Raw genomic sequence first — 27,838 nt, forward strand, 5'->3', positions numbered from 1 at the left:
AGTGGGTTGACAATATCCTGTGCTGGATCTGACGTATTTCAGATGTTCAACAATGTTCTTTATCGCTGTGCTAGTTGTTAGTAGTGGCCTTGGGGTTTACTGCTCAGTAGATACTCATGGTTGTATGACTTTCGTGAGACAGGGTTGGTTCTAAGGCAGACTGTTCTGTTCCTTTCACCCATCTGCATCTTATCGCGGGGACACAGTGTTCAGTCATGGACATGAACACCGAAGGCAGCCGAGGAGGAGAAAAATGTCGGAAAAGAGAAAGGAAGGCCTGAGCAGTAGGACCCATAGAATTTTCCCTCCCTCCAGCTACCCAGGACTCAATGAAAGACAGAGTAATCTTAGGCTCCTTCATCAAATGGATGCGGAGACAAGGCCAAGCAAGCAAAGCTTGGGCGGGTGCTGGGAACTCCAGGGTTGGTTCCCAGGTGCCCCTTCTTCCAGCCCGGCATATGCTGTCACCTAACCCCTCTGCCCCTTGCCGGGCCATCCTCCCTCTACCAGGCCTCAGAGACAGTGAATTGCAACTTGCTCCCCTTAAATTGTGAAACCCCGCAAACCTCTGTAGACCCCAAGGCAAGCAAGGCTGGGCTGTGGGCTGGGGCTAAACAGTCATGTGCTGTCATTCTCCACGTTTCCCTTCCAGTGTGGCTCTTGGAGGTGGCTTCCTTCAGGCCCGGCCATTTTTTCCCGTTCATTCCACCTCATCCAGCTGGGTGTGGGGCTTTCTCTGTGCCCCTGGGCTTTGTTCCCCTCCTCCATTTTTAACACTGTGTTCACCCCTGTGAGGATTTGGCCTTCCAGCTAGAGACCCGCAAAGCCCCGTGGTTCTGACTCTCTGGCCTGACTCCCCTCTCCCTGAAATCTGCTTGTCCACTTGGTGAGGAGTACAGTTCCCTAGCAACACCTCTTTGCTGTTTCTTCGCCGGGGTCCTGGTTTTTTCCCCCACTGCCCACACTATCTACAGGGCAACTCAGTTTTACTATTCATGCCTCCCCATCTGGCAGCTGATGCGTGGTGTGGGAGAGGACACTGCAGGTGGGAAATCTGACCCTGTGTATGTGGCCTGCCTGGGAGGCCACCTACTGGTAGCCCCTTTTGGGCAGACCCTGGAGTCCCCTTGGGTCTGCCACGCCTCCTGATGGGCTGTTCATCACTGGCTCTTACCCATCATTGGGAGGACACTGAATCAAGTTGGCTGATTGCCAAGGATATGGTGACCTTTGCAGACCCAAGAGGAGAGGCCTGCTCTCTCTTCAAGTTATCAGTCTTGTCTTGCTCTTGGAGCACAGAACCAACTCTACAACCAACACGTTGAGCTGACAGATGGTGCCAGAAGAGGAAAGTGGGCGGGGGCAGGCTCATTTTGTCTACTGGGGGCTTTTAGTATTTTCGCTCTGAACAAATAAAGAGTTTGCTTTCGAAGCATGAAACTCTAAACGGTCCTCGAAAATTCTAGAGGAATTTTTCTGGCCATACTTAGTCTCTGCTGTCCCCAGAGCAGCCAGTTTAAGGCCCTGAAGAATTTGAAGCCGATGTGTCCGATAGATATATCTTAGGCTTGAACCAAAGCAGAGCATGCCGGCAGCTCACTAGGACCCTGTCCTCACGAGCAGGTGGGTGTTGCCACGAACAGGTGGGTGCCCCGACCTGTTCCGGACCCTGAGGCCAGCACCTGGGCAGTGGTCTGGCCCTGCCCCATGCGATAGTCAGCCCGTCTGAAGGGTAGGCCTTCGCCCCGGTTCCTACTTGTTCCACTGCAAGGCAAGAGCACTGACAAGTAGTCTGAATCGGATTTGTCCCTTATTTGAGAGCTGGGACCTGTTGCCTGTCCACCCATCTGATGGGCCTCTTCTTCAAGTCTGCCGGGCTTCCCAGTTGGGACTACTGCCAACTAACCCCGGGGGCGAAAGATGGACCCACAGCACAGCCCTCACCACAGGGTTCTCAGTCCTGACCGCACGGGAGAGGCGGGTGGGGGATATTGAAAAAGATACAGGGGCCTGATCTCTCCCAGACCGTTTAAGACATGCCCTTTGGGGACGGGAGTCGGGCTTCTGCATTTTCTTTTGAAAGGTCCTCTGTTGGTATAGGATGCTTCCGTGTTGGAGAACCACTGCCTTCCATCCATGGTCAATGGTGTATTTGCTTGAGGGCCAGTCAGATGAAGTGAAAATATTTAGGGGAAGGCTTTTTAAAAAGTGTGAAAAGAAAAATAAGGACAGTCTTGATTCCCGTGGGGTCATTTCGTCGGCAACCACTGCTCCCTATGCAGCAGCCAAGCTCTGAAGACACGGAGGTCAACAGAACACCTATAGCTCTGGTGGCTCTGAGTCTGGCGGTGGAGACCTGGGTAGGAAAAATTACCCAAACACGTAATTAACAGCTGTAATAAGAGGCAAAGATGGAAGACGTAAGGTGTTAAGGGAACAGTTCCGCTCCAGAGGCCTGGGCAGTCACGGAGTGGGGCCAGGCTCTCTTCTGCATGGGGTGCTTATGTGAATTCGGTTACTCTTCCTGTATCCCCCTGTTACAGACCCAGAGACTCGGGCTCACGGAAGCAGGATTTGGACCCACGCAGTCCGGCTCTGACAAGACGTCCCTAACTTCCGATGCGAGGCTGCTTCTGCGTCAGGACAGCTGGTGTTCCAGAGCCCAGTGTGTCGTGGAGGGGACTTGGGGGGTGCCCAGGGCAGCACGAGAGATCTGTCTCCCTGGGAAGGCTGATGGACAGGAAAAACCACAAGACGCTTACTCACTTTTCCGACGACCTCACCCCAAATGGAAGTGCCTCGTGTTCGGTTCGGAAGGGTCATTTCTGTCAGACGCGGACGAGTTGGCTGATAGAGGAATCCACGTTCCCTGCCCGATTCTCCCCGTGGTAGGCTTGGCCCTGTAATCCTGCCCTGCCCAGTAATTTAGAGGAATAGCAGTAATGATGAAAACCAAAGCCAGTTGGATCTGCCGGGAGAGTCCTAGGAGGCAAACTATAATTATCCAAATTAGACTCTGAGGGGGACTTGACTTTTACAACCTGATGTTCCCTGCCACAGAAAGTACTGTTGCTAATGTCTCTTTTTGCTCAGGGTGTGGCTGGCAGCAAAGTGCCTCGTGGCCACCTTCCAGGTGATTCCTAAAACGGCATTGTTTGCCAGAGCCTACTCAGGGAGGTCATTGTGTCTCGGTGACGTTTGAGAGAGCAGCTTCTAGAAACTTCTGAGAGTTCCCATGTTTGGGAGGGACCCATTTAGGCCTTCTCCTCAGTTATATTCCCATTTGGAAGCAAATGGTTCTTGCATATTCTGACACCTTAAGTTAATCATTCCTTCAACGTTCCCACAAGGTGGCTTTTATTTATTTATTTATTTGGTCACTGGACAGCGCCTTTCTACAAAGTGATTTCTTCTCTAGTGGTTTTTATGCCCCTTCTCAGGAGCTGCCACTCCCTCAGGACCAAGAGAGACCCATGACGCCGAGGACAGCTCGGCTGCCTCACCAGCTAGCTGTCCCCCTCTTGCTCACCAGCTCCACGGGGCTTACCCAAAATCAGCACCTCAGCGAAATTACAGGAACCAACCGAAAACCTGAATCGAACCTGGGCTTTGTAGTGTGGCACGCTGGCGTTTAAATCTAGGCTCTGCCTTGTTGATAGTACAGCCATGTGTGAGGTACTAACCTCTGGAAGGTACGAGCTGTGGACTCCCACACAGCACAGAGCACTTGCCCGAACACCGTGCTCAGAAGCTTCGGCCTGGCTTCCGGCCTTGCTAGATCGTGTCCCTAAAAGTGATGCCAGCCCCGTGGTCAGTTTTTGTTCTAGAAAGTACAATACCATCACCTCACAAAATGTGCGTTGTCCCCATGCACTTTGCCAAACCATCTCCCATAATTCTCCTCTCTCTCCATTGCTGTAGTTTTCCATTTCGCCTGGTCCTTCTTTTGTTTCTCCTTTTTTTTTTTTTTCCAGTATATGAAGTTTATTGTCAGATTGGTTTCCATACAACACCCAGTGCTCATCCCAAAAGGTGCCCTCTTCAATACCCATCACCCACCCTCCCCTCCCTCCCACCCCCCATCAACCCTCAGTTTGTTCTCAGTTTTTAAGAGTCTCTTATGCTTTGGCTCTCTCCCACTCTAACCTCTTTTCTTTTTTTCCTTCCCCTCCCCCATGGGTTTCTGTTAAGTTTCTCAGGATCCACATAAGAGTGAAACCATATGGAATCTGTCTTTCTCTGTATGGCTTATTCCACTTAGCATCAGACTCTCCAGTTCCATCCACGTTGCTACAAAGGGCCATATTTCATTCTTTCTCATTGCCACGTAGTACTCCATTGTGTATATAAACCACAATTTCTTTATCCATTCATCAGTTGATGGACATTTAGGCTCTTTCCATAATTTGGCTATTGTTGAGAGTGCTGCTATAAACATTGGGGTACAAGTGCCCCTATACATCAGTACTCCTGTATCCCTTGGGTAACTGTTTCTCCTTTTCATGTCCCCAAAGTCCTTGTTTCATTCCGTGTCTGTCACTCCTTTACAAATTCAGGTAACTTTCTTTGTCTTAACTGGAGCTGAGCTCAGTTTATACGGGAGTCTCTCTCTTCTGTGGCAGTAGTGTGAACAAAATCTGTCTTGCTGCCTTTAACATGTGTCGAGGACTGGTTTTCTCTGACCAAGGCTCAGCTTCCCCACCTGCAAAATGGAGATATTAGAGTTGCTTCCTTTTCTACGTACTGCTCTTTGATTACGATTATACTGACAGCAATATGTCACGGGCCATTAGGATTGTCTCCCCAAGTGGAAACCCTGTTGTAATTGTGCAAATATCAGTGGTGTACTGAGTAGGGGGAAAACAAAATCCCAACAACTCAGAGGCAAAAGGAGTAGTTAAAAGAATCTTCACATTTGCCTCCTAAGAAGGAAGATGAGGGTATCTTCAAAGTGTGAACAATGTATGCCAGGCAGACTTGTGGATGGACGTGAGGGCTTATGTAGCGGAACAGAGGCAGAAAGGTTGGGATTAGGTTGTAGAGGAAGGGCCTTGTGCACCAGAGTGACGTGCTTTGATTTCGTCCTTGGCCGGGAGGAGGACTGAAGCCACGGGGGAAGCTTTGCTTGCCGGGACAGGATAGTTGCAGTGGTACAGTGGGAAGAGTCTAGTGGAAGGTGGAAACCACAAGGCAGAAAAGAGATGGATTTGATTCCATCGAGATGAATGCTGTCTGGTCAAGTCACCCTGGACAAAGTTAACAGATGACAGAATTGGAGAAGATGTATCTAGGCAGTGCAAGAAAAGCCTCCCATCAACAGGAAAAAGATAGCTTGTAACGAAACAGGAAAAGACGATGATAGTCAGTTTTTAGAAGAGGAAGTGCCCCATGCCGGCTAATAAACACACAAAGAAGCACTTAGCATCATTAGTAACCAGTTAGATGAAAAACCAAGCAACCATGAGAGATGTCCCTTTATAGCTCTATCAGAATGCTGGATAGGGGCGCCTGGGTGGCTCAGTCGGTTAAGCGTCCGACTCTTGGTCTCCGCTCAGGTCACGATCTCACGGTTCGTGAGTTCAAGCCCCACATCGCTCTATGCCGACAGCTCAGAGCCTGGGGCCTGTTTCAGATTCTGTGTCTCTCCTTCTCTCTGCCCCCTCACCCCCCAGCTCTCTCTCTCAAAAATAAATGAACTTAAAAAGAACATGCATGCAAATATATACTCCTTTTAAGGAATACCTACAAAAGGCTATATATCGAACAGAATAAAATAGTTGCCTGTAAGCAGGGAGGAGGTGAATGTGAGTAGGGAGTGGAGCTGAAAGGAAATAAATCAGTAATGGGAGTGGAGGCTTGTGTGGGCCGTGCTGATCACGGTCCGTGAGTGTAAGGATCTCTGCGCACCTGAGATTCACACGAACAAGAAAGGCGGTGTTTCGGAGGCAAAGGATTACCTTTTGTTCATTCCGTGCTTTCCCGGAGCCTGGCAAGATGCCCACACATGCTACCTAATGAAGACTTTTATTAATCATGCCCTATGATGTTCACAGGGTGTTCAGAGCCCTTGCACATAGGATCCGCCCCGCGGAGCGTTGGGACAACTACATAAGGTTGTTGGAGGGTGCATCTATTTTTAGACAACGAGGAGCCACAGGCTCCGAGGGGTAAAGGGGGTTGCCTGGAGTCACACAGCAGGAAAGTGGCAACATCTGAGGGGTCTCAGGTCCCCAGGGAGTATCACTGCACCAAACAGAAGATCTTTGTCTCTTTGAGGAAATAAGAATGTAAATGTCACTTGGCTGGGATGATTATTATTATTTTTTTCATATGTACTTTTCTGTTTCCACTGATTTCTTTTTATTTAGATTTTGTTGTTGTTCTTGAGGGAGACATTTTTGTATTCCCTAGACATTCCTAAATCAATAGTTGTTAGCTCACCAACAGAGTGTAGTGAGCTTAATAGAACCAGCAGGCTATTTTAGGGGCGCCTGGGTGGCTCAGTCAGTTGAGAGTCCGACTTCGGCTCAGGTCATGATCTCATGGCTCTTGGTTTCGAGCCCGGCAACGGGCTCTGGGCTGACAGCTCGGAGCCTGGAGCCTGGTTCAGATTCTGTGTCTCCCCCTCTCTGCCCCTAACCCACTCGCATTCTGTCTCCGTCTCTCTCAAAAATAAGTAAACACTAAAAAAATTTAATAGAACCAGTAGGCTATTTTAAATTTAGAAGTATCTTTTTTTTTTTAATTTTGAAAATAATTTCTGCTCCAGGGAAATCTTCCTTCATTCTACCATCCAGCAATTATCACTGTTAAATGACTGAAATTCTCCTAGATCTTTCCTCCCTCCACCACCCACAGGCACCCCCCCCCCCGCCCCCGGAAATTGAAAGTTGAATTTTCTTCCTTCTTCAGGGAGGAAAAGAAGTGAAATCTGTAACTGGATTACAGTCTTGGGGGTGGTAATTCTGACAAAATGGGGTCTGATTTAGCCAAGTAGGAGGAGAGGCCTCCGAGACTGGAGAGTCAGAAATTGTTGACTTTGTCTTCACAAAGCGACTTGACATTTTTAGACACAGCTGGGCCCTAGGACCGGAAGTTCAGTTCCCCGGAGGGCAGGATCTCTTGGTATCTTAGACGTGTGGGAAGTCCGAACGGTCGGGGAGGCCGTGAGCTTGCCTGAAGAGAGTCGCAGCCTTCAGAGTCGATACAAATTTAGCTCAGCTTCTAAGCAGCGTTCCCATCAAAGAGAGATTTCCTGGTGGCTTCAGGATTGGGCTCGCTGGGGGATTTCTCGTGTGCAGTTAACGAGGTGCCGTCGTTTCTCGGCGGTGGGACCACAGATTTGCTTAAGATCTCTGTTTTGACGATTTGAGGGCTGGTGACTTATGTGGTATTAGGGACATCTGTTGGTTTTGGATTTTGCCTGCGAGCATCCGCACCGTGTTTTTGGTTTTTTTTTTTGTTTTTTTCTAGTGTCCGTACCCCATTTTAATTCCAGGTTACCACCTGTACTGGGTTGATGAGTGTCTCTCCCCGCCCTGCCCTGCCCCCCCCCCCCCATTGTGTGTACTTGGAAACTCAGAATGTGACTTTATGTGGAAGAAGGGTCTTTGCAGATATAATTAATTGAGGTGAGGTCATACTGGATTAAGGCGGGCCCTCCATCCAGCGACTGGTGTTAGTATGTGACAGTCACGTGAAGACACGGAGAAACTCTGTCTGGAGGCAGAGATTGGAGTGACACAGTGAAGGAACCCCTAGAACGGCTGGAAACACAGATCTGGGAGAAAGGCATGCAACAGATTCTTTGTCAGAGCTTCCAGAAGCTCTGACACCTTGATTTTGGCTGGACTCCGGAAGTGTGAAAGAATAAGTTTCGGTTGTCCAAGCCACCCAGTCTGTGGTCCTCTGTTATGACAGTTCCCTGGGAAGCCAACATACCACTCTTCCCTCTGTGGAGGGGACCTGGTGGCTGAGCTGAATCCCTGGCTTCAGGATGGCCCATCACGCAGGACTGAGCAGGTCACAGCAATTCAGTCAGGGACAGGCACATCACTCCCTCTGGGTCATTAAGAATCAGCCCTGGGATTTTCCTAGATTGTTCAGGAAACAGGATCCCTTTTTCTGCCGGGTCTGTCAACCTGGAATTTCCAGGTCTGCCCAAGAGTGAAGCCAAGGGGAGCCCGGGGGGCTTAGTTAAGGGTCTGACTCTTGATTTCAGCTCAGGTCATGATCTCGCAGTTTGTGAAATCGAGCCCCACGTCCAGCTCTGTGCTGATAGCATGGAGCCTGCTTGGGATTCTCTCTCTCTCTCTCTCTCTCTCTCTCTCTCTCTCTGCCTCTCTCTCTCTCTGTCCCTCCCCTGCTCACACACACACACACATTCTTTCTCTCTCTAAAAAGAAATAAATAAACATTAATAAAACAAAATTAAGCCAATGAAAAGCAGAATGAACATAGAAACAAATTCCAGACAATTATCACTTGAGTACCTAGATCCAGCTATGCCTGAATCCCACCGGACTGTTTCATTAAGGAAGTTTTAATACCTTAGAAGGCCACTATGAACTGGGGTTCTTGTCACTTATAACCAAAGGATCCTGGGTAATAAGTGTGACTTAGAGACAAGCCTTCATGATCACGATCTTTAAATGATTTTCCACAGAAGCCCCTGGACGACTCTGTTGGTTTGTCGTTGCAGTTTCTTTGGGAAGATAGGAAAAAAAGAAAAATAACCCAGGAAAAAGAAAACATTTATTGAGTGCCTCCTGCCTGCTAAGACCTGTGCTAAGAACATTAAAGATTTTTTTTTTCTTTTTTTAACCCCCTAACAATAAAACCTTCTTCCCCATCTTGCAGATGAAGAAACAGAGGCTCGGAGTACAACACCTGTCTCAGTGCTGTCAATCAGGAATGGTCAAGGGAAGTACAGGAAAAGCTCGGATGGCGAGGAACTTGTCCTGCGAGCGTTCCTCGAGACGAGCAAACATTTCTAATCAGTTTTAACTTGATTAACGGGCGATGTCTTGCCATGTGAGGAGTACGTGATGCCCAAAGTCATGTGATCACAACTGAACCAATGGTTCTTGACATTCGCTTTGACATACGAGTGCTTTGGATCAAGAGCGTGTTTCCCGACTGGATTATGCTCTCAAACCAGAGTTTTACTGTATTTAAAACTAGGCGTGCTGTGTCCTCGCTATTCGAAGGTAGTCTGTGGGCCAGCAGCCTGAGGGCGCCTGGTAGGCAGAGTCCTGTCTCTCCTCCCCTCCCTTGTAGCCATTAAGATTTGGAGAACCAACAGCTCCAGGGGAGCCCTGTGGTGTGGACACTCACAGGCTGTGTGCCCAGAAGGGCCAGGCTGGCCTCTATTATGGAGGAGAAAAAAGTCTCATCCCAGAGCCTGAGGTTAGAGGGGCCAGCCAAGAAGTGGTGAGCCCTCAGCCCCTCTCCGTGTGGCCGGGAGAGTGGAGGCTTCTGCGGTGAGCGAGCCGTGCTGAAGGTCCACAGAACACCCCTCTCTCTGCTGCTGCGGGTTCATCCCAGCCCACCTCGGCCTGTGTCCTCGCCACCTGGGCCCAGCTGGAGGGCCAGCTGCTTTGTTCACCAGGGATTATGGCCGGATAGCTTCCTGCAGCAGCTCTGGGGATTCCTTGCTAAGCTGCTCTGGGAACAAAGGGCCTGCAGAAGATCCCCAGGATGGAGGGAGGGATAAAAGTGAGAGCCACATCTGTCACAAGGAATGTGGGAATAGCTCTTTGCCAGGAGAGATGGGGGGAATGCTCTGCCCCGACTGGCTTTGGTACTCCGGGGTTGAAATGCTTTTCTTGACCGTGGGGTCAGTAGCTGCTATTTACTGAAGTCTGCTGTGCATGGGGCTCTGTCTTCCGGGTCGGCCCACGGGCAGCATGGCCACCTGAAGAGGCACAGGTTATCGTCTACCCCGGGGCAGGTGGGGAAACCCAGGTTAGAGCAGTGAAGTGACTGTCACACAGGCTGGAGGTTCACACCCTGGACATCTGGCCCCAGACTCCTGCTTCTGTTCAGAGACATTCTCTGATGCTATGGGGCAGCTAAGCAAAAAGGGAAGTTCCCTGGATATTGACATTTTTGTGCATGACAGCGGGGGGGAGGGTGTCAAATCAATTTGTTAAAGAAATCTGTGATCTATTTCTTTTTGTAACGATAGTTACTTATTTTGGGGAGACAGAGTGCAAGCGGGGGCGGAGAGGGGCACAGAGAGAGGGGAGACACAGAATCTGAAGCAGGCTCCAGGCTCTGAGCTGTCAGCACAGAGCCTGTGGTGGGGCTTGAACTCATGAACTGTGAGTTCATGACCTGAACCGAAGTCGGACGCTTAGCTGACTGAGCCGGGATTCCTCCTCCCGAAGACATGCTGATGTAACTGTTCAAGGTGGTCTGAGCGTGGAGGTTGTTGAAGCTCCTCGGGGATTTCTATGCGCGGTTGCGAAACAGTATCCTGAAGGCAGTTCTGGGGGAAGGCATGGCAAAAATCCCCCATCGTTTTGGAGGGTCAGTTCTCCTGGAGGCCTGTGCTGCTTGGAAGCTACTTGTAATTAGTTGCCGAGAGAAGTGTAGACATTGAGCATCCAGACGCTTCTATGGCGCCTCCATACGGTCACACCGTAAATTCTTAGGACTTGGCCCCAGCCTTGTGGGACCAGAATCATTTAAGTAAGATTTCCAGGTGATTCATACGCACATCGATGTTTGAAAAGGGCTGGTCTAAGTCATCTTCTTCAGGAATTAATTTAAATATTGGGTCCACCATATTGTAGGACTGTACAAGTGTTCTACTGTAGGTTAAGACTGGCAAGCTCCTATAGATCCTTCAAAACCTTGCACAATATCTTCCCCCTCTTGGTCATGCCTCTCCTGATCCTCCCAGGCAACTCACCCTCTCCTCTTTGCTACTTCATCACATACAAACTTCTCATTTTGCATTGATCACATTTCCATACAGACATCTGCTTACGGGAGAGTCTCCTTAACGGCAAAGTTGCGTTGTCGCCATCTTGGGCCGCCAGCACCCGATTCTCTGCCTGGCACAATTACGTTCTCAGGAAAGTTTGCTGAAGTGAATGGAGAGGTAGAAAAAAAACCAGCTTCCTCTTTGCTTTTCTCATGGCCACATTGGAGAGGCATAGGGAACGTGTAGGCGTGCTTTATTTTTTTCGGAAGCTCGTAATCTTGGTCCCAGCTTAGCTGAATATCTGTTCATTTGCTGAGAGGGACATTTCTTTTTACCAGGGCTGGCTTCAAAGTATTCCCAAGGGACAGCAGCCAATTCTCCCCACCTGCTTCCAGTGATCTGGGGACGTCTCTCGCAGTCATCACGTGGAATGGATGTGTGTTCTCCTTCCCCCTGTTCCCTGCAAGGAACGGGTGGGTACTCTGGGCTGCTCACCCCATCTTGGGTGAAAGCCATCTTGGGGTGTACCCAATTCTAATGCAGGTGAAAAACGGCTTCAAGTTGTCACGGAAAATCTGAGGCAAGAATGAAAAATGTTTGGTGTTTCTTTTAATCCTCAAAAATGTGTTTTTTCTTTTTTCCTCTCTGGCTGTTCTTTTCTTTCCTCTGTGGGGGTTGTGCCGGAGAGCATGTCTAGCATTGACTAGAATGCCTGCCACATCTATAGGTGTTCAGAGGCTACATCTTCCCCTCGGGCCTTTGGACCAAAGAAGACCCACTAAGAGTCGAGGTCGAAGAAGAGACTGTGCTCTGGAGTAGAGAATATTGTTGTTTTTATGGAAAGAATTCATTTTTCTTTCTTTCTTTCTTTTTTTTTTTTTTTTTTTTTTTGGTCAGAAGTTTTTGTGCATTAACTATTATGGATTTCTTTGCATATTTATTAAACAACCGTTATGTGCCTGTTTGAGGGGTCAATTAGAAGGGACTCCACACTGGGAGGGATGCCTCACTGGAGGCTTCAGACATGACGACAGGTTCACCAGTGGAAGACTGGAAGGAAAGAGTTTCTGGCAGGGAGAACAGTTTTGCGTTGGCTCAGAGGCATGAAAGCATATGGCTGTTGTATCAGACATAGATTTAGCTGTCCAAAAGAGAAAACCAAGTAAGTGGCTTCAATTAAATGAAGGCTTACTTCTCTCTCATAAGGAAGCCCCAAAGCAGGCAATTTAGGGGTAGTATGGAGGCAGCTTCTCAATCTCTGCCTTGGCCATCTTTGGCATGTGACTTCTATCCTCCAGGTCACAGGATGGCTGCTGGAGCTCCAGCCAGGATGTCTGTGCTCCAAGAGGAGGGAAGGGAGAAGGGCAAGGGGCAAAAAGTTATTCCTTCCATCTGAATCAGCCCCTTAGAGAGAGACTTCTCAGTCTCTGCCTAGATTCAAGGGAGGCAGTAAAATATAGCCTTTTAGCTGAGCACATTGCAGCCTTGAATAAATCCCAAGGTCTGTTACTCAGGAAGAAGAGGAGAATGGATACTGGGGAGGCTGCCATGGTATGCGTGGAGGAACGTCAAGTGCTCGGTTCTTGGTATTGCCAGAGCCTAAGGTGCCGAGGGCGTGTGGCAGGAGGAATGCGGCGCTGGCTTGTAGGGCAGCAATAGTGGGGTGTGGGAAGGCACTGGGAGATCCCTGTGCACGAAGTGTGAAGAGAAAGTTCGGGGACATGGCGGTGGTTGGTCTGAGCCTTAAATGTGAACTTGCCTGGCAGAGTCATGGCACTGGAGTGTCCCAGTGTCCTCCCTCCCTCCAAGTGCAAAGGAGCATTTTGTGCTCTCTTCTTCCTTCTCCGTTCCCCTCTCTCCTGGCAGGGTCTGTAGGATTTGGGTAAGTCAGAAGGAGAAGAGAGGAAGGCTTTGTGGCAAGAGATGGGGAGGAGCCCGAGGGCATGCCGGCAATGCTAGGGAAGAAGTTTCCATGGATGCAAAAGCCTGGGATCCAGGCTAGAGATACTCACTTAGGAGTCGCAGGGAACAGAGAGACATCACAGAATTCTGGGCAGTGGATAAACACAGAGTTAAGGGAAGTAAGTCTGTTGGGAATGGCAGCTTCTCTAAATTGCAGTTTAATTTTTATTCTCTTGGCTCAGAGAGAAGAACCCACCATATAAAAGCTGCTATTGCATCTTTAGGGAGTGATACCACCAACGACTTTGTGCCTGGTATATCTCCCAGTGCCTCTGCATGAAATCCCAGAAGGGTCACTTGTTGATGTGGAACTGGGAAAGAACAGCTCTCCTTGAGAAGCTCATGGCTTCTTCTCCATTAATGAAAATTACCCAGCACATCTGACTCCCTTTGTCTCATGGCTTCCAGAAAAGAAGGAGGCGAATGGCTGGATTGCTTGTGTTTCTCTTTTCTTCAGCTCTCCTTTTCTGTTTTCACTAGTATTTCAAATGCTTCGTTGGATAATCTTTCGACATGTGGAACATGGCAGGAAACCCAGTTATATTAAACAGGAGAGAAGAGAAACAGGTGTAGCTGCCCTGATGTGCGCCGGGGTGGGGACCCAGCGATTGTCGTGGTCTCCAGGTGGGAGGTGGTGTGGTCACGCTGGGAGGAAAGTTTGGGTGGATCCAAGGGAAGTCAAAGAGACCCCATGGCATGACTCCGGGCTGTGTCAGTTTCACAAGGATGATGGCGGCAGGTGCCTAGGCACGTCCAGAGGTGAAGCTGTTGTCTCAGGACCAGAATGGAAGCTTCGGGCACCCAAGCTAGGCTGTTTTTTGAAGTCTTTTGATTTTTACCACTGGTCTTTTCTCTCGATAGCTATACTCTTCAAGAAGAGACTTCCTTACATTTATACTAAACCAATCCAAAAATGCTTTGCTGGGCAGTTATTGGTCACTTCATCACCTTTTAGGGAACATATTAACTAGAGTGCTTGATGGGGGCAATGCTTTGACCTAAAAGAATGACATAAATAATAGGGATTTGGATACCAGTTAAGTGCCTCCATCATGGTGATGGATACATGTAAAAAGAGCATTTTGGTCGAGTGTAAGTTTCATGAGCCCAGGACTAAATGGCCCCACGCCTACCCACTATGTGTCTGATGGACTCCTCATGGCCAACCCCAGTCCCCCTCCGACTCCATCCCCCACCGACCCATTCACTACCTAACCATCCATCCAGGTAAGCAGTCACTTCAACATACCTCCATTCAGGTCCAGCATTCAACTCTAAGAAATACAGAAAAATCTAATTTTCGGTATTCCAGGGGACAGATATTTGGTTTCTTCTAGTTCTGGGCCATGTTTCCCTTCTTCTTCTGGCCATTTATCCATTCTTTAACTCCTTCATACAATCATTCATTTCTGATACATTTATTCAACATGCCAGTACATCACGGAGCATCTGTTATGTGCCAGACTCTGTGCTGATGTCAGAGAGAAGAGAAGAGACATAGTTTCTGTCCTCATGAAGGTCACATTCTAGTCTAGCATTTTTCTATTGCTCTTTTGGAGTAAAAATTATTTACTGGGATGGTGCCTGCATCACAGGACATTTAGCATCGCGGATGTTACCCTACAAATTCCAACAGCATGACCTCTTCCCATTGCAGCAACAAAAAAAGGCACCCGTACATTTCTTTAATGTTTATTTATTTTTGAGAGAGAGAGAGAGAGAGAGAGAGAGACAGAACATGAGAGGGGGAGGGGCCGAGAGAGAAGGAGACACAGAATCCAAAGCAGAGGCTCCAGGCTCTGAGCTGTCAGCAAAGAGCCCAACGCGGGGCTCAAACTCATGAACTGCGAGTTTGTGACCTGAGCGGAAGTCAGACGCTTACCTGACTGAGCCACCCAGGTGCTCCTTAGTTATTACTCTAAAAGCTCTATCTTCAAATGCTGTCATGTTGGGGGTTAAGGCTTCAGCCTATGAATTTGGGGGGAATGCAGGTTAGTCGATAACACAGAGGGAAGTCTGTGACCTAGCTTTGCCTGGCAGATGCATCTGCCTGAGATCTGGATGCTGGAGTGAGTGAGGTGTGGGGGTGAGCTTCTGTAGATATTCTGCAGGGTGTGGTGGTGGAGGTCTCTGTTCTAGGGCCACTGTGAGTTTTTAGCATCCTGGCTAGTATTGCAGGTGTTGAGTAGGGGATTGTAGCAACACGGGTTTCTTTAGAACAAACCCAGCGTGCGGGTGGGTGTTTCTCCTGGTTCTATCTTCCCTGTTCTGCTACATCTGGTGTCACCTCAGTCATCCTTCTGTCCTCCTTCCTTCTGAAGATTCCATGCACCATTATTGAAATCGTCTTTTGGGGGCGACTGGGTGGCTCGGTGGGTTAAGCGTCTGACTTCGGCTCTGGTCATGATCTCGCAGTTTGGGAGTTCGAGCCCCATGTCGGGCTCTGTGCTGACGGCTCGGAGCCTGGAGCCTGCTTCGGATTCTGTATCTCCCTCCCTCTCTGTCCCTCCTCTGTTTGCACGTTATCTCTCTTTCTCAAAAATAAATAAGCATAAAAAAAATAAATTGTCTTTTTGCTTTAAACTAGCTAGAGTGGATTCTATTGTCTGCAACTAACAGCTCTAATACAAGGAGAAAATCCCCCAAATAGACCAAATAATAATGTAGTGAGCTCTGGGTAGAGTTCTGTCCAGGATTTTATGGACACTTAGAAAAAAAATACCTGTTATCCTTAGCATTCATCTAGTTTTAGCCCTGCCTTCCAACCCCTTGGGTGTTGCTGCCTCTTCCATTAAGAAGTTTCTTGCTAGAGGGGCATCTGGAGGCTCAGCTGGGTAAGCATCTGACTCTTGGTTTGGCTCCAGTCATGATCTCACAGTTCATGAGTTTGAGCCCTGCATCGGGCTCTGTGCTGACAGCATGGAGCCTGCTTGGGATTCTCTCTCTCTCCCTCTCTCTCTCTCTCTCTCTCTCTCTCAGAATAAATAAATAAACTTAAAAAATAAAATAAAAGAAGATAGATTTATCTGGTCATCCATTCATCCAAGAATGATTCTCCAATTTAGTAACCTAGTAACTAGTGACTTCAGCCACTTATCCACCAATCAGCTTGTAAGGCCATTTATTTATACGCGAGAAGCTGTTCCCGTAATCGTGGAGTGAGACTTAGGATAACAGATGTTGAGCCTGAGCTCTGCATCTTTCTAGTTGTCCCACCTTCAGCTGGTCACTTTTGCTCCATGGGTCACACTTTCCTCAATGGTAACGTAAGAATCAAGCAATCCCGGAGGCCCTTCTCAGCATCGCCATGCTGCACGAGACAGCAGTTCTCTAGTGGGGGCCAAAGCGCATGAATGTGCCTGTAGGAATGAGTGGCACCTTGCTGCAGAATGGGCCGTGAGGTAGGGACGGACATCAGTCCGCCATCTTAGAAACACAAGTGTCTGGGGGCTGCTCCAGTTTCGTGGTGAAGGAAAGTGGTGAAAAGAGAAGCCACAGCTAAAAAGGCTTTTCCAGAGTGTGTTCTTCAGTGCACCAACCCCAGTGACCCCACTAACCCTCCTTCAAAAAGAGTTCCACAGTGAGCCAGCTTTGGGAAATGCTACATACATACGCTGTTGCCATCCTGGATGTTCATAGTGAGCACTGGTAGGTTGAGGCCCAAAGGAGGCTTGCCGTGAGGAACCCCATGTATCAATCCTTTTCCAGATATATGGCACCGACGGGACCCTTCATTTCTCGTGTGGCGTCAACCCGCATCCCAGGCGATACCACGTTCGGGGCAATAGTGAACTAAGGTGATCTTGACGTCTTCTAGAATAAGCGCAGATCTTGAGAGGGTCTCTTTGGGATGGCGAGTCGGGCCTGTGGCTTCCCTTGCTTCTGACTAAACCATGGTCCTCTCTGTGTTCTCAGCAGCAGGAGGCAATGTTAGAGTCCCACACGTGCGGGGGCCACATGAACATGGTGCTGATATCAGGGGTGAGTCATGAGAGCCCACATTTGAGGCACGACCATTAGACGTGAGTCATGGCCATATGGAAACCTTATTCACATCTACCTTCCTTTGGTCCCTAATCCTTTGTAATGCCCTGGTTTCATGATGTAACTTGGGGGGGAATTAAGCTTGGACAGCAAAATGATGTAATTAATTTAACTCAGCCTCAATTAAAGTCTTCCGCTAGCATGACATCTGACCGTGTCAGTTTCACAGGGTGATGGTGGCAGGTGGCCGGACATGTCCAGACGTGTGTGTGCCAACTGGGGAGGAAGTCTGCTACAGGGGTTTCGTTCTGGGTTTGGCTCCCGTTCCTGGTGTTGACCATCTAGGGTTTCCCTGAGGATACGCTTTTCCAACAATTCTTGGCTCAGCTACTAACTCAGGACTCATTTGGAGATTTTAAGCACTGGTTAGGGGTTCGGCTGTTTTCCGAAGCCTTTTGAATCTCACAACTGGTCTTTCCTGCCCATGGCTACTCTCTTCAGAAAGAAATTGCCTTCTATTAATTCAAAAGCAATAATAATTAAAAATTATTAAAGTTTTAAAAAATATTTTTTGTAAATTTTAATTTACAATTAAAGAAGCTTCTGGAATAGGTGAACATCTCCTTAGCCTGGGACGTACCTGAGCCAGCCGTCTCTGCTCTCTGTCCAGCTGGTCCCTCTGGACACGTCCTTCTAGGCCTTCAGTCACCCTGCCTGCTGTGGCTCCTGACGCTGTCTCTCGTTGGGGAGGTTGACAGCTCTGGCCTGGCTGGAGCCGTGCAGGGCTGGAGCCAACGCTGCCGAGGCTTGAGCTGGGGGAGTGTGCAGTAGGCCCTGCTCGGCCCCTGCTGCCTCGGGGGAGTCCAAATGGCTAAGCAAGGATGAAAGAAAGCAAGACGAGCACTGGCTTGGGGAGCCCACGGACGCAGCTCAGGGCCCCGAGGGTGAGTGGTCTTAGCCAGACTCTGATATAAGGATGACTCTTAGAGGAAGAGACATGCCCCACAGGCCTGGGGGATGAGCAGGAGTGAGGAAGGCAAAGGAGGACAGAGGGAATCACATGTACAAAGAAAAAAAAAGGCGGAGAACGAGGTCGCACATTCAGGAAAGCAATGCGCCTCGTGCAGAGCAAATGTCGGCTAATCTTTGTGCACCTAATGAAAGGATGCCCGGCCGGGCCTCTGACCCACATCTAGTTCCAGTGGGGCAGGGTCCTTTCAGGGCATCAAGTAGGGGAAGGCACACTCCGATCTGGTGTTTGGAAAGGTCACTCTGGCAGGATGGAGATCGGGTGGGCGTGAACAGGAAGGTGGCACAGCCCAGTTAAATCTTCCCTTGCTGGGCAGAAAGACTGTGCTTTTCAAGAGTCCTGTTCACTAGAGTTCTAAAGGTGGAAGTAATTCAGGGATCTGTTATGAAAAAGCCAGGGAGAAACTTTGAGGACACCAAAAGTGATATCCCAATTTTGGAATGAAAATATCATGGTGAAGATGTGGAGAAAAGGAAACCATGTGCACTGTTGGCTGGGATGTAAATTGGTGCAGCCCCTACGGAAAACAGTAAGGAGGCTCCTCCAAAAATTAAAAATGGAAGTATCATATGATCCAACCAATCTACTTCTGGGTATTAATCAGAAGAAAGTGAAAACATTAACTCAAAAAGATATCTGCACCCCCATGTTCATTGCAGCATTATTTACAATACTCAAGATATGAAAACAGCCTGAGCACCCACCAATGGATGAACGGATGAAGGAAATGTGATATCTATATCATCTATATCTATATATCTCTATCTCTATCTATCTATACCTACAGTAACATCATCTTGGATTGTGAGTAACTTGTTCTGCGCATGTTCTGAGTGTTCTGCAAGGCAAGCAAACATTTCTGATAAATTTTAACTTGATAAACGAGCGATGTCTTGCAACACAAGGAGTACGTGACACCAAATGTTACATGATCACAACGAATCTTGTGATTCTTGACGTTTGCTTTGACGCACGAGTGCTTTGGATTACAAGCATGTTTCCGGAATGAATTATGCTCCCAAACCAAGGTCTTACTGTATATGTAATGGGATATTATTTAGCCATAAAAAGAAGGAAATCTTGCCATTTGTGACAACACAGACAGACTTCGAGGTATTATGCTGAGTGAGACAAGTCAGACATAAAAAGACAAGTGCCATATGATCTTACCTATATATGGAATCTAAAACAAAGCACAACACAGCCCATATATACAGAAAACAGATTGGTGGTTGCCAGAGATGGGGTGGGGGAGCGAGTGAAATGGGTAAAGGGGTTCAAAAGGTACAACCCTCCAGTTACAAGTCATGGGATGTAATGTACAGCATGGCAACTATGATTAATAAGGCTGTATTTTATATTTGAAGGTTGCTAAGAGAATAGATCTTAAAAGTTCTTATCACAACAAAACAATGTTATGACTATGCGTGGTGACTAATGTTAACTAGATTCGTTGTGGTGATCATTTCACAATATATACAGATATTGAATCATTATATTGTACACCTGAAAGTAATTAATGTTGTATGTCAATTATATCTCAAAACGTGTCAATAGAAGAAACAGAAATGCTGCCCATGTTCATCCTTCAGTAAAGAGGGGTGATTGATTTTGGGGTATCCATTGGGCTGATAAAAAAATTCCTGACAGACAATCTCCGTATGATTGGAACTTCCAAACAGCAGGTTTCTGGTATCTCATCGTTACCGTATGGGTTTGGATTTGAGAGTTTACCAAACTGGAAACTTTTGCAGATTGTGGCCAAAGTGGAATTTTCAGGAATATTTCAGGAATATTCAGGAGGAAAAGAGCCTAGGAGTCACTGAGAGTCTTCAGGTGGCAGGTGACAGGCATTGACTTTTACACTGCGTGTTCCAACCTGGATTGGCTTTGGAGTCAGACCCATCAGAGTCTCTACACTCCTGCTTGCTAATGACCTGGCATGGGCAGAGCCCCCAGCAGCTCTGCATTCATTTCTTATCTATTAAGTGGAGATAAAATCAGTACCTATTTCATAGGTAGTCATGTGAGAAAGATATTAAATAATGCTCATTGGGTTTATGGTCCATTATATTAGTCAGGATTCTCCAGAGAAGCAGAACTAATAGGAGATAGATAGATAGTTAGATAGTTAGATAGTTAGATAGTTAGATAGTTAGATAGATAGATAGATAGATAGAGATTTATGGTGGGGGGATATGCTTGCTCAGTTATGGAGACTGAGAAGTCCCATGATCTGCTGTCTGAAAGCTGGAGAATGAACACAACCAGTGATGTAATTCAGTCCACAGTCTAAAGACCACTGGAGAAAGTTCTGGAATAGGAAAGGCCTGAGTGCTGATATCCCAGGGCAGGAGAAAATGGATATCTGAGCTCAGAAGACAGAAAAAATTCCCTCTTCCTCTGACTTTATCCTATTTGCTCTCAGGATTGGATGGGTAAGGGTGGATCTTCTCACAGTCTACAAATTTAAATGCTAATCTCTTCTGGATACAGCCTCATGGACACATCCAGAAATCATGTTTTACAAGCTATCTGGGCATCCTATGGCCCAGCCAAGTTGATACCATAAGATATCATCAGGAGTTCACCCCTTGTCAACTTGACAGCTATACCCATCACCTTAAACCGTACTTAACCTTCAAATAAAGACAACAAAAAGGTCAGAATTCCACTTAACATGATACAACTGTCCTGTGTAACTGCAAGTGCACTAATTCCTTGCTGAAAAGAGGAGGTAAAGTTTTCGAGTAATATTTACTCTTCCCTGATAACCGGTAACCTGAGTAGTATGATGTAGAACTAACAACAAATACTGATTTGAAGTCAATACATCTTATATTACATAATAAGGGCAAAAGAGAGGAAAAAACCCAATACAATACAATACAATAACCAAAAACATCTCATGTCTTCATTTCTATAATGCTGGAACAGACACTCCCCTTTCTGCTATTTTCTGTATTTGGTGCATTTTTAAAATACTTTTAATTTCAGATACTTTTGTTAAGTTCCTTTTCTGCTCAGCCAGCCTCTGGTCTGGTCCACGGACCTCTCTTTACTGAAGGGGCACGTCCACATGCACAGGAAGATGACCTTCCCGCATGCACCAGAGGAGTATTGGGCTCAGAGAAAGGGCTCTGCAGTCAGTCTCGGAATTGAACCCCCTCACTAACTGGCTGGGTTAGGGCGAGCTACTTAACCACCATGAGGATCAGTTTCCCAAACTCTGAAAGTGCGTAATAATAATAATCTCTACTGAGTGGAGTGGTTGGGAAGATTACTCAAGTTCATGGTTGTCGAGGGCATTGAACCCTGTCTGGATACACTGTAAGTGCTGTGCAAGAGCTCTCTTCAATAATGAGACCTCTTCCCAGTAAGTTCTCCCAATTCCTCGCTCCCTAGGTCACTAGTTTCCATGGAAAGTAGCCCTTCGTGGAAGACATTACTCAGTGACCTATTTTCCATTCTAGGGTGATAGCACCAGCTCTCTTCCTCATGAATGGTGGTTTGGAATTTGTATTAGAAGGAGAAGCAGGTTCTCTAGAACACCACACTTGGAGCAAACTCCCCCCACCTTTAAACATACCAGTGGCTATCAGGTGCCTAGCTTCTACCTTGGCCAGACTCTGTGTGCCTCTCAGTACTCCTCACAACTGCCGTAGGAAGTGGCCACGATCATCACCATTCTATACACACAGAAACCGAAGCTCAAGTTCACACAATTAGTAAGTAACAGTGTTGGCATTAAAACTTCAATCTGGCTGCCAAGCAGAGTTCTTTCCAATAAACCATGTGACTCTGTGCCCAAGGGTGGATGGGTTCTATTGAATTTAACTAATTGCTCCCCAAATCATCAATTAACAAGTGTGACTATGGAACGGTCTTTTCTTTGTAGACAGAAAAGCTGAGGCCCCATTAGCTTTAATTGGGACAGCATCAGGTCTTTTTTTGGAAAGAGATGGGAGAGGTGATTCTCAAGAAAACAGCTGGCTCTTCCGGCTGCATTGTCTTACATCTGGCACTTTGGAAGATCATGGTGACTAGTCATTGGGAGAGGCTTCTGTTGCCTGATGACACCCGGGTTTGCACGGAGACTTCTGAGTAAGGCGGAGAGGTGAGGTTTTTACCTGTTGTGTGTGCACGACTTTACGTCCTTCGTGTCACGTGACTAATTGGAAATGAGACCACACGGACTGAGGGCTGTTTAGAGAGCCGGCTCTTCATGTGCATGTCATGTGCAGTGGCACATCCCGACTTGCAGGTTTCAGACCCTGAAGATGATCCTTCCCTTTGACCCCGTGTTTCCTCCCGGGAAAAGTAGGGGAAACACACAAAACATGTTTTCTCACAGAGTATTTTTTCCCCTCTTTTAAAATGGGATTCAATTACTTCGTTACCTTGTAATAAGGTTGTTAGAAGTGAGGAAATTGGAGTGATAGAGGCATTCACAGTCAACCAAGGCAAAATGGCTTCTCTTTCAGAGTGTTTCAGGTTCCTTTTGTGAAAGTAAAATTATTCCCTCCCCCCAAGTCCACTTTATTTAAAAAAAAAAAATTTTTTTTTTAACATTTATTTATTTTTGAGACAGAGAGAGAGCATGAACGGGGGGGGGGGGGGGGGCGCAGAGAGAGAAGGAGACACAGAATTGGAAGCAGGCTCCAGGCTCTGAGCCATCAGCCCAGAGCCCGACGCGGGGCTCGAACTCACAGACCGTGAGATTGTGACCTGAGCTGAAGTCGGACGCTTAACCGACTGAGCCACCCAGGCGCCCCATCCCCAAGTCCACTTTAGATGGATACTCAAAATAAAAGCCGTTGGCAGCGGGGCTGACCTGAGTGTTATGAAATCAGAGGCCGGAGCCCTGCTCACTGCCTTCCTTCAGGAGCCCTTACAATTCCCCCCTTGAACCCTCCCAGTTTTTTGGAACAGGGTTTGAGAACCCTTGATATACTCTATTGCCTATTTCTTAAAAATACAGATGCTAAACTAGTCATTTCGGTCTGTATTTAAAGAATGGTCTATTCCAGGGGCGTGTGGGTGGCTCAGTCGGTTGAGCATCTGACTCTTGATTTCGGCTCAGGTAGTGACCTCATGGTGGTGAGCTCAAGCCCCGGGTCAGCTCAAGCCCCAGGTGAGCTCAAGCTCTGCTCTGGACGTGGGGCCTGCTTAAAAGTCTCTCCCTCTCTCTGCCCCAAGTCAGCTCATGCATGCACTCTCTCTCTATCACACACACACACACACACACACTCACACACAAGGATCTATTCCAAATCTTCCATGCAGAAGAATTCCAAGTAATGTATGCAAATACTGCATTGTTTTTTAAAAAAAATTTTTTTTAACGTTTATTCATTTTTGAAAGACAGAGACAGAGCACAAGCAGGGGTGGGGCAGAGAGAGACTGAGGGGGACACAGAATCTGAAGCAGGCTCCAGGCTCTGAGCTGTCAGCACAGAGCCCGACACGAAGCTCGAACTCAGGAACCGCGAGATCATGACCTGAGCCGAAGTCGGACACTTAACCGACTGAGCCACCCAGTTGCCCCATGTAGATACTATGTTCTTAATGAGGTTGGCCATATCCTCCCACTCCTGAAGCATTAGGTTGTACGTGGTGATTTCTTTCCAAGGAGCAGAGGACAAAAGAGTACCTCGGTAGTAGGGAGACCTGAACAATGTTGCTTCAGCCAGGTGATCAAGGTCAACACCAACAGTGATAGTCATGCTGGTAGGGTCTACCCTTGGTGCTGTGTGATGAGAATAGCACTTTACCTCTGTGGTTCTCCCCTCAAAAACACAGAATCCTAATCAAATCATAAAAGAAAAAAAATCGAGGGACATTCCACAGAATACCTGATCAGTATCTCTCAAATCCATCAGGGCCATCACAAAGAAGGAAGATCTGGGAAACTGGAAACAGAGCCAGTGGTGCTCTGGGGGTGGAGATCCTGGAAGAGAAGAAGGACGTTAGGAAAAAAGTAAGGAAATCTGAATAAGATCATGGACTTCAGCTGATGATAATGCACTGATGTTAGTTCATTAATGGTAACAAATGTTCCACAGTAACGCAGAACGTTGATGATGCTGATAACGGGTCAACTAAGTGAGAAGGTACATGAGAACTCTGTACTGTGGTTGGCAATTAAAAAAAAAATCCAAAACCATTCTAAAATTCAAAGTTTATTTAAAAAAAAAAGTCTTATTCCATTACGCAATATTTCCTACTGTAGGAAAAGGGTATTTTGGTTCAGTCTAGTCCTTTCTGGTCATACATGGAGGCTAAAGGGATTTAAAATACTGTGACAAGGGTCTAGACATTAGCTTGTATAATTCATGTCTCACTTCACCAGTTTGGGGTACAGAATAAGGTCACATCTTTCTAAGCATGTCTTAATGGGCTCCCATCCCCCTCCGGTAGCTGGAGAATCTTGTTCTCCCAGGTTCCCCAGGCCTGGCGCTGTCCTCCCTGGTGGGGTGGGGGTGGGGTGGGGGTTGCTCCACGGGTCTGGGAGAGGCCAGGAGAACCACCCTGCCCATGGCATCTGTGCGGCTTTGCTTCAGGCCTGAGTCCCTAATGGCCCGGGCTCTTTCGGTTACCCAGCTTTCCAGGCCGTGAAAACACAGGCATGTCTCCCCACCCGGGGTCCTCAGCACCCTCTCTGGCCTCAGTTGCCAGAAAGCCTTGACGACTTCAGAATGAAAATATTATCCTTTCCCCTCAATTTCAAGCCTGCCCATTTCCCGCTCCAGCGTGAGTGAGATCCCTGCCCTCCTTCCCCCAGGGGAGTGCTTCCCTAGATTTCCCTGCTATTTTTGTTCTGTCGTGGGTGGAGAAAGCCATTGCTGCCTGGCGTCTGTGGGACTTGGAGAGATGTGGCTCACTCTCTCTTAGACCTGGGAGGAGGCAGCGAGATGGGGTGCTTCTTGCACTGGAAGAGAAAGGACTTGGGTTTGGGGCTGGGTTCACCCAGCTCTGTGAGTTTATCACATTTAATCTTCCTGGACCTCAGTTTTCTCATGTGCAAATTGGGGAGAGGAGAGGAAGCACTGGAAGAGTCACACTTCGTCGTTAAATGTGTTCTCTGTTCCATCCAGTGGTGTTCCCCGGAGGCCAAAGCTGGAGCCCAGGCTCTGGGGCTCAGGGCAGTATTCCCTGGCTGGGAGGCTGCCGGCTCAGCCTCAGGGATGCGTGGGGAGAGGCGAGCCTAGCTCTGACCCCACCTTAACCCTCACCCCCTTCCGAGGCTTGTTGGCTATTGTTCTCTAAAGTTAGCTTCAAGAGAATACTGTTCCTTAGAAGCCCTAAGATCCTTTCCAAGGAATAAGTGATTCCCTCCCCCACGAGAGAGCACATTCACTAGATGGGGTTAGAATTTACTTTTTTGTTTGCAAAATCATGTCTTTTCACTTTTCTCCTCCAAAGGGATGAAAAGGAAGCCGGTGCCGGGCAAGTCCCAAGGAAGATGAAAGCAGCTTTCCTGAGGTTCAATTCTTCCAGAAACAATCTTCCTCTTCCCTCCTCCCCCCCATCCCCAACTTTCAATGTGCCCAAGTGTATATATTGTTTTTAAATGTCAAAGAGAAAAAGCCAAAGAAAAAGGGAGAGGGAGAGAAAACCCTCTCCCTCCTGCGTGTCACATTCTGGGGAGGAGAAAAGGGAGAAGAACGAGGGACAGAATTAAAGAGATGCAGATTTTTTTTTTTTTTTGTCTCCTCCGCCCTATTCAGGTCTCTCCTGTCCCTCCCAACTCCCCTCCCCGGGGTCGCATTGAAATGTCAAATGCAGCAGTTTGCAGCTGAAAGGGGGTGGGGGGGGGGTCCCTGGTGGGAACAGACTGCCCTTCTAACCTGCAGATCCACACCGCTCCCTCTGCCCTTGTATTTGCTTTTTCCTTCTTCCCCTTTCTTCCCGGAGGCTTTCTCCAGCAGATGTTGTTTGGGACGGAGGAGGCCCCTCGGGGAGCGCAGTGACCGCCACCTGGGAGTGTGAAGGAGGCCAGCTAGGACACCCTGGGCCCCCGCCCCCCCACCCCCACCCCACTTCCCCCAACCTCCAGCTGGCACACAAAGACATCCTTTCCCGGGGGGTCTCTTCATTTTCCATCCCTGAACGGAAAGGCCTGGGAGGGATGCTCCTGTGTGCCCCGAGTGCCCGGCTCGCTGTCGGGTCACTTCTGTCCAGGCACGTCTGGGGTCAAGACGCAGCCGAACAGTGACGTGCTTTATTGAAAATGGGTGAGACGGTTTCCAAAGCCCGGAGTTGGTGAGGGTGTGGGAAACAGGGGTTTCCCTAAACTACTAAGGGAGCCTATTTGGGCCGGGCTTTCTGGAGATGATAGGGATCAACAACCTTGGAGAGAGTGCACACGCTAGACTGGGTAATTCCGCCTCTGGGGATTTCTCCCAAGAAAATAATGAAACACGTGAGGAAAGAGCACAAGGATGTTTGTCTCAAGAATGCTCTTAATGCAGCATGATTGGAAACATCCTGACTTTCTCTCTGTAGGATTCAAAACAAAACGTTGGCACAGCATTTACGGGCATAGTACAGAGCTGTTAAAAACGATTGTGTAGATTTATATTTGCTGATGCGAAAGGCTAGCCACAACAACAACAACAACAAAACAGCAAAGGAAATAGGCTATAACACACTGTGGGTAGTTCTTTCTTATTTCTTTACATCAACTGATACAGGTGAGTGGAAAAAAGTCTGTAAGGATGGGCACGCAGATTTTTATGTCTGGGTGGTAGGATTATGGACGATATTTATCATCTCCTGTATCATTTCTAGTGTTTTCTGACTTTTAGACACTCCTGTTACAAGTATTCCTGTTATAATCAGATCAACAAAGTTGTTGTTTAAAAGTCTAAACTCGGGGCGCCTGGGTGGCTCAGTCGGTTAAGCGTCCGACTTCGGTCATGATCTCATGGTCATGATCTCATGGTCCGTGGGTTCGAGCCCCGCTCTGTGCTGACAGCTCAGAGCCTGGAGCCTGTTTTGGATTCTGTGTCTCCTTCTCTCTGTGACCCTCCCCCGTTCATGCTCTGTCTCTCTCTGTCTCAAAAATAAATAAACGTTAAAAAAAAAAATTAATAAAAAAAAAAAAGTCTAAACTCACTTTTGCCCCTTAGGTACTGTAATCCCATTTTTCCCCTTATGTCGTACCAATAAAAATTTTCTAGGAATCAAAATCCCTCCATTATAACACACAAGCAGAAATTCATTGTTTTTGGCACTCCAGAAGCAAAGCAACTAATAACTAATAGATTGTAAAACACAGTAAAGTCTTATAATTTTTTCTCTGGTCACCAATTTATTTTTTAATTTATTTTTTAAGTTTTCTTGTTTGTTTTGAGAGAGGGGGAGGGGCAGATGGAGGGAAGGAGACAGAATCCCAAGCAGGCTCTGCACTGTCCGCATAGAGCCCGCTGTGGGGCTCAAAGTCTTGAATGGTGAGATCATGACCTAAGTCGAAATCAAGCGTCAAGGCTCAACCCACTAAGCCACCCAGGCGCCCCTCTCTGGTCACCAATGTAAACTTGATGGCTGTTTTAGTAAAGAATGATTGTTACTTCTCCTGGGCTCCAAGCTAGACTGTACCCGCTTACCCAATTTCTCCTAGCCTGAAGTCAGCCTTTCTGCTCATTATCTTTGCACAACCACCTCCAACCCCTATATCAGGGTATCTCCATCAATCTGTTTAAAAGGAGACTGCTGTGGACATCACAGCAAGACATACCCTTTGAATATTGAGAGATTTCTATAAGCCTCCCAGCTTCTCCTGCCCAATACTGCTTTCCAAATGCGCTAAAAGTTATTATTTGAATTTATGTGATTTTCCCCTAAGAGTTAAAACTGGGTCCCTTTCGTAACATGCCCCATGGTAAGGTAAGGTCTTGGCTTTGGATATAATATATCATGAAGGT

Source organism: Panthera onca, chromosome B3, assembly GCF_046562875.1.
Source record: "Panthera onca isolate mPanOnc1 chromosome B3, mPanOnc1 haplotype 2, whole genome shotgun sequence".
NCBI classification, from domain to species: Eukaryota; Metazoa; Chordata; class Mammalia; order Carnivora; family Felidae; genus Panthera; species Panthera onca.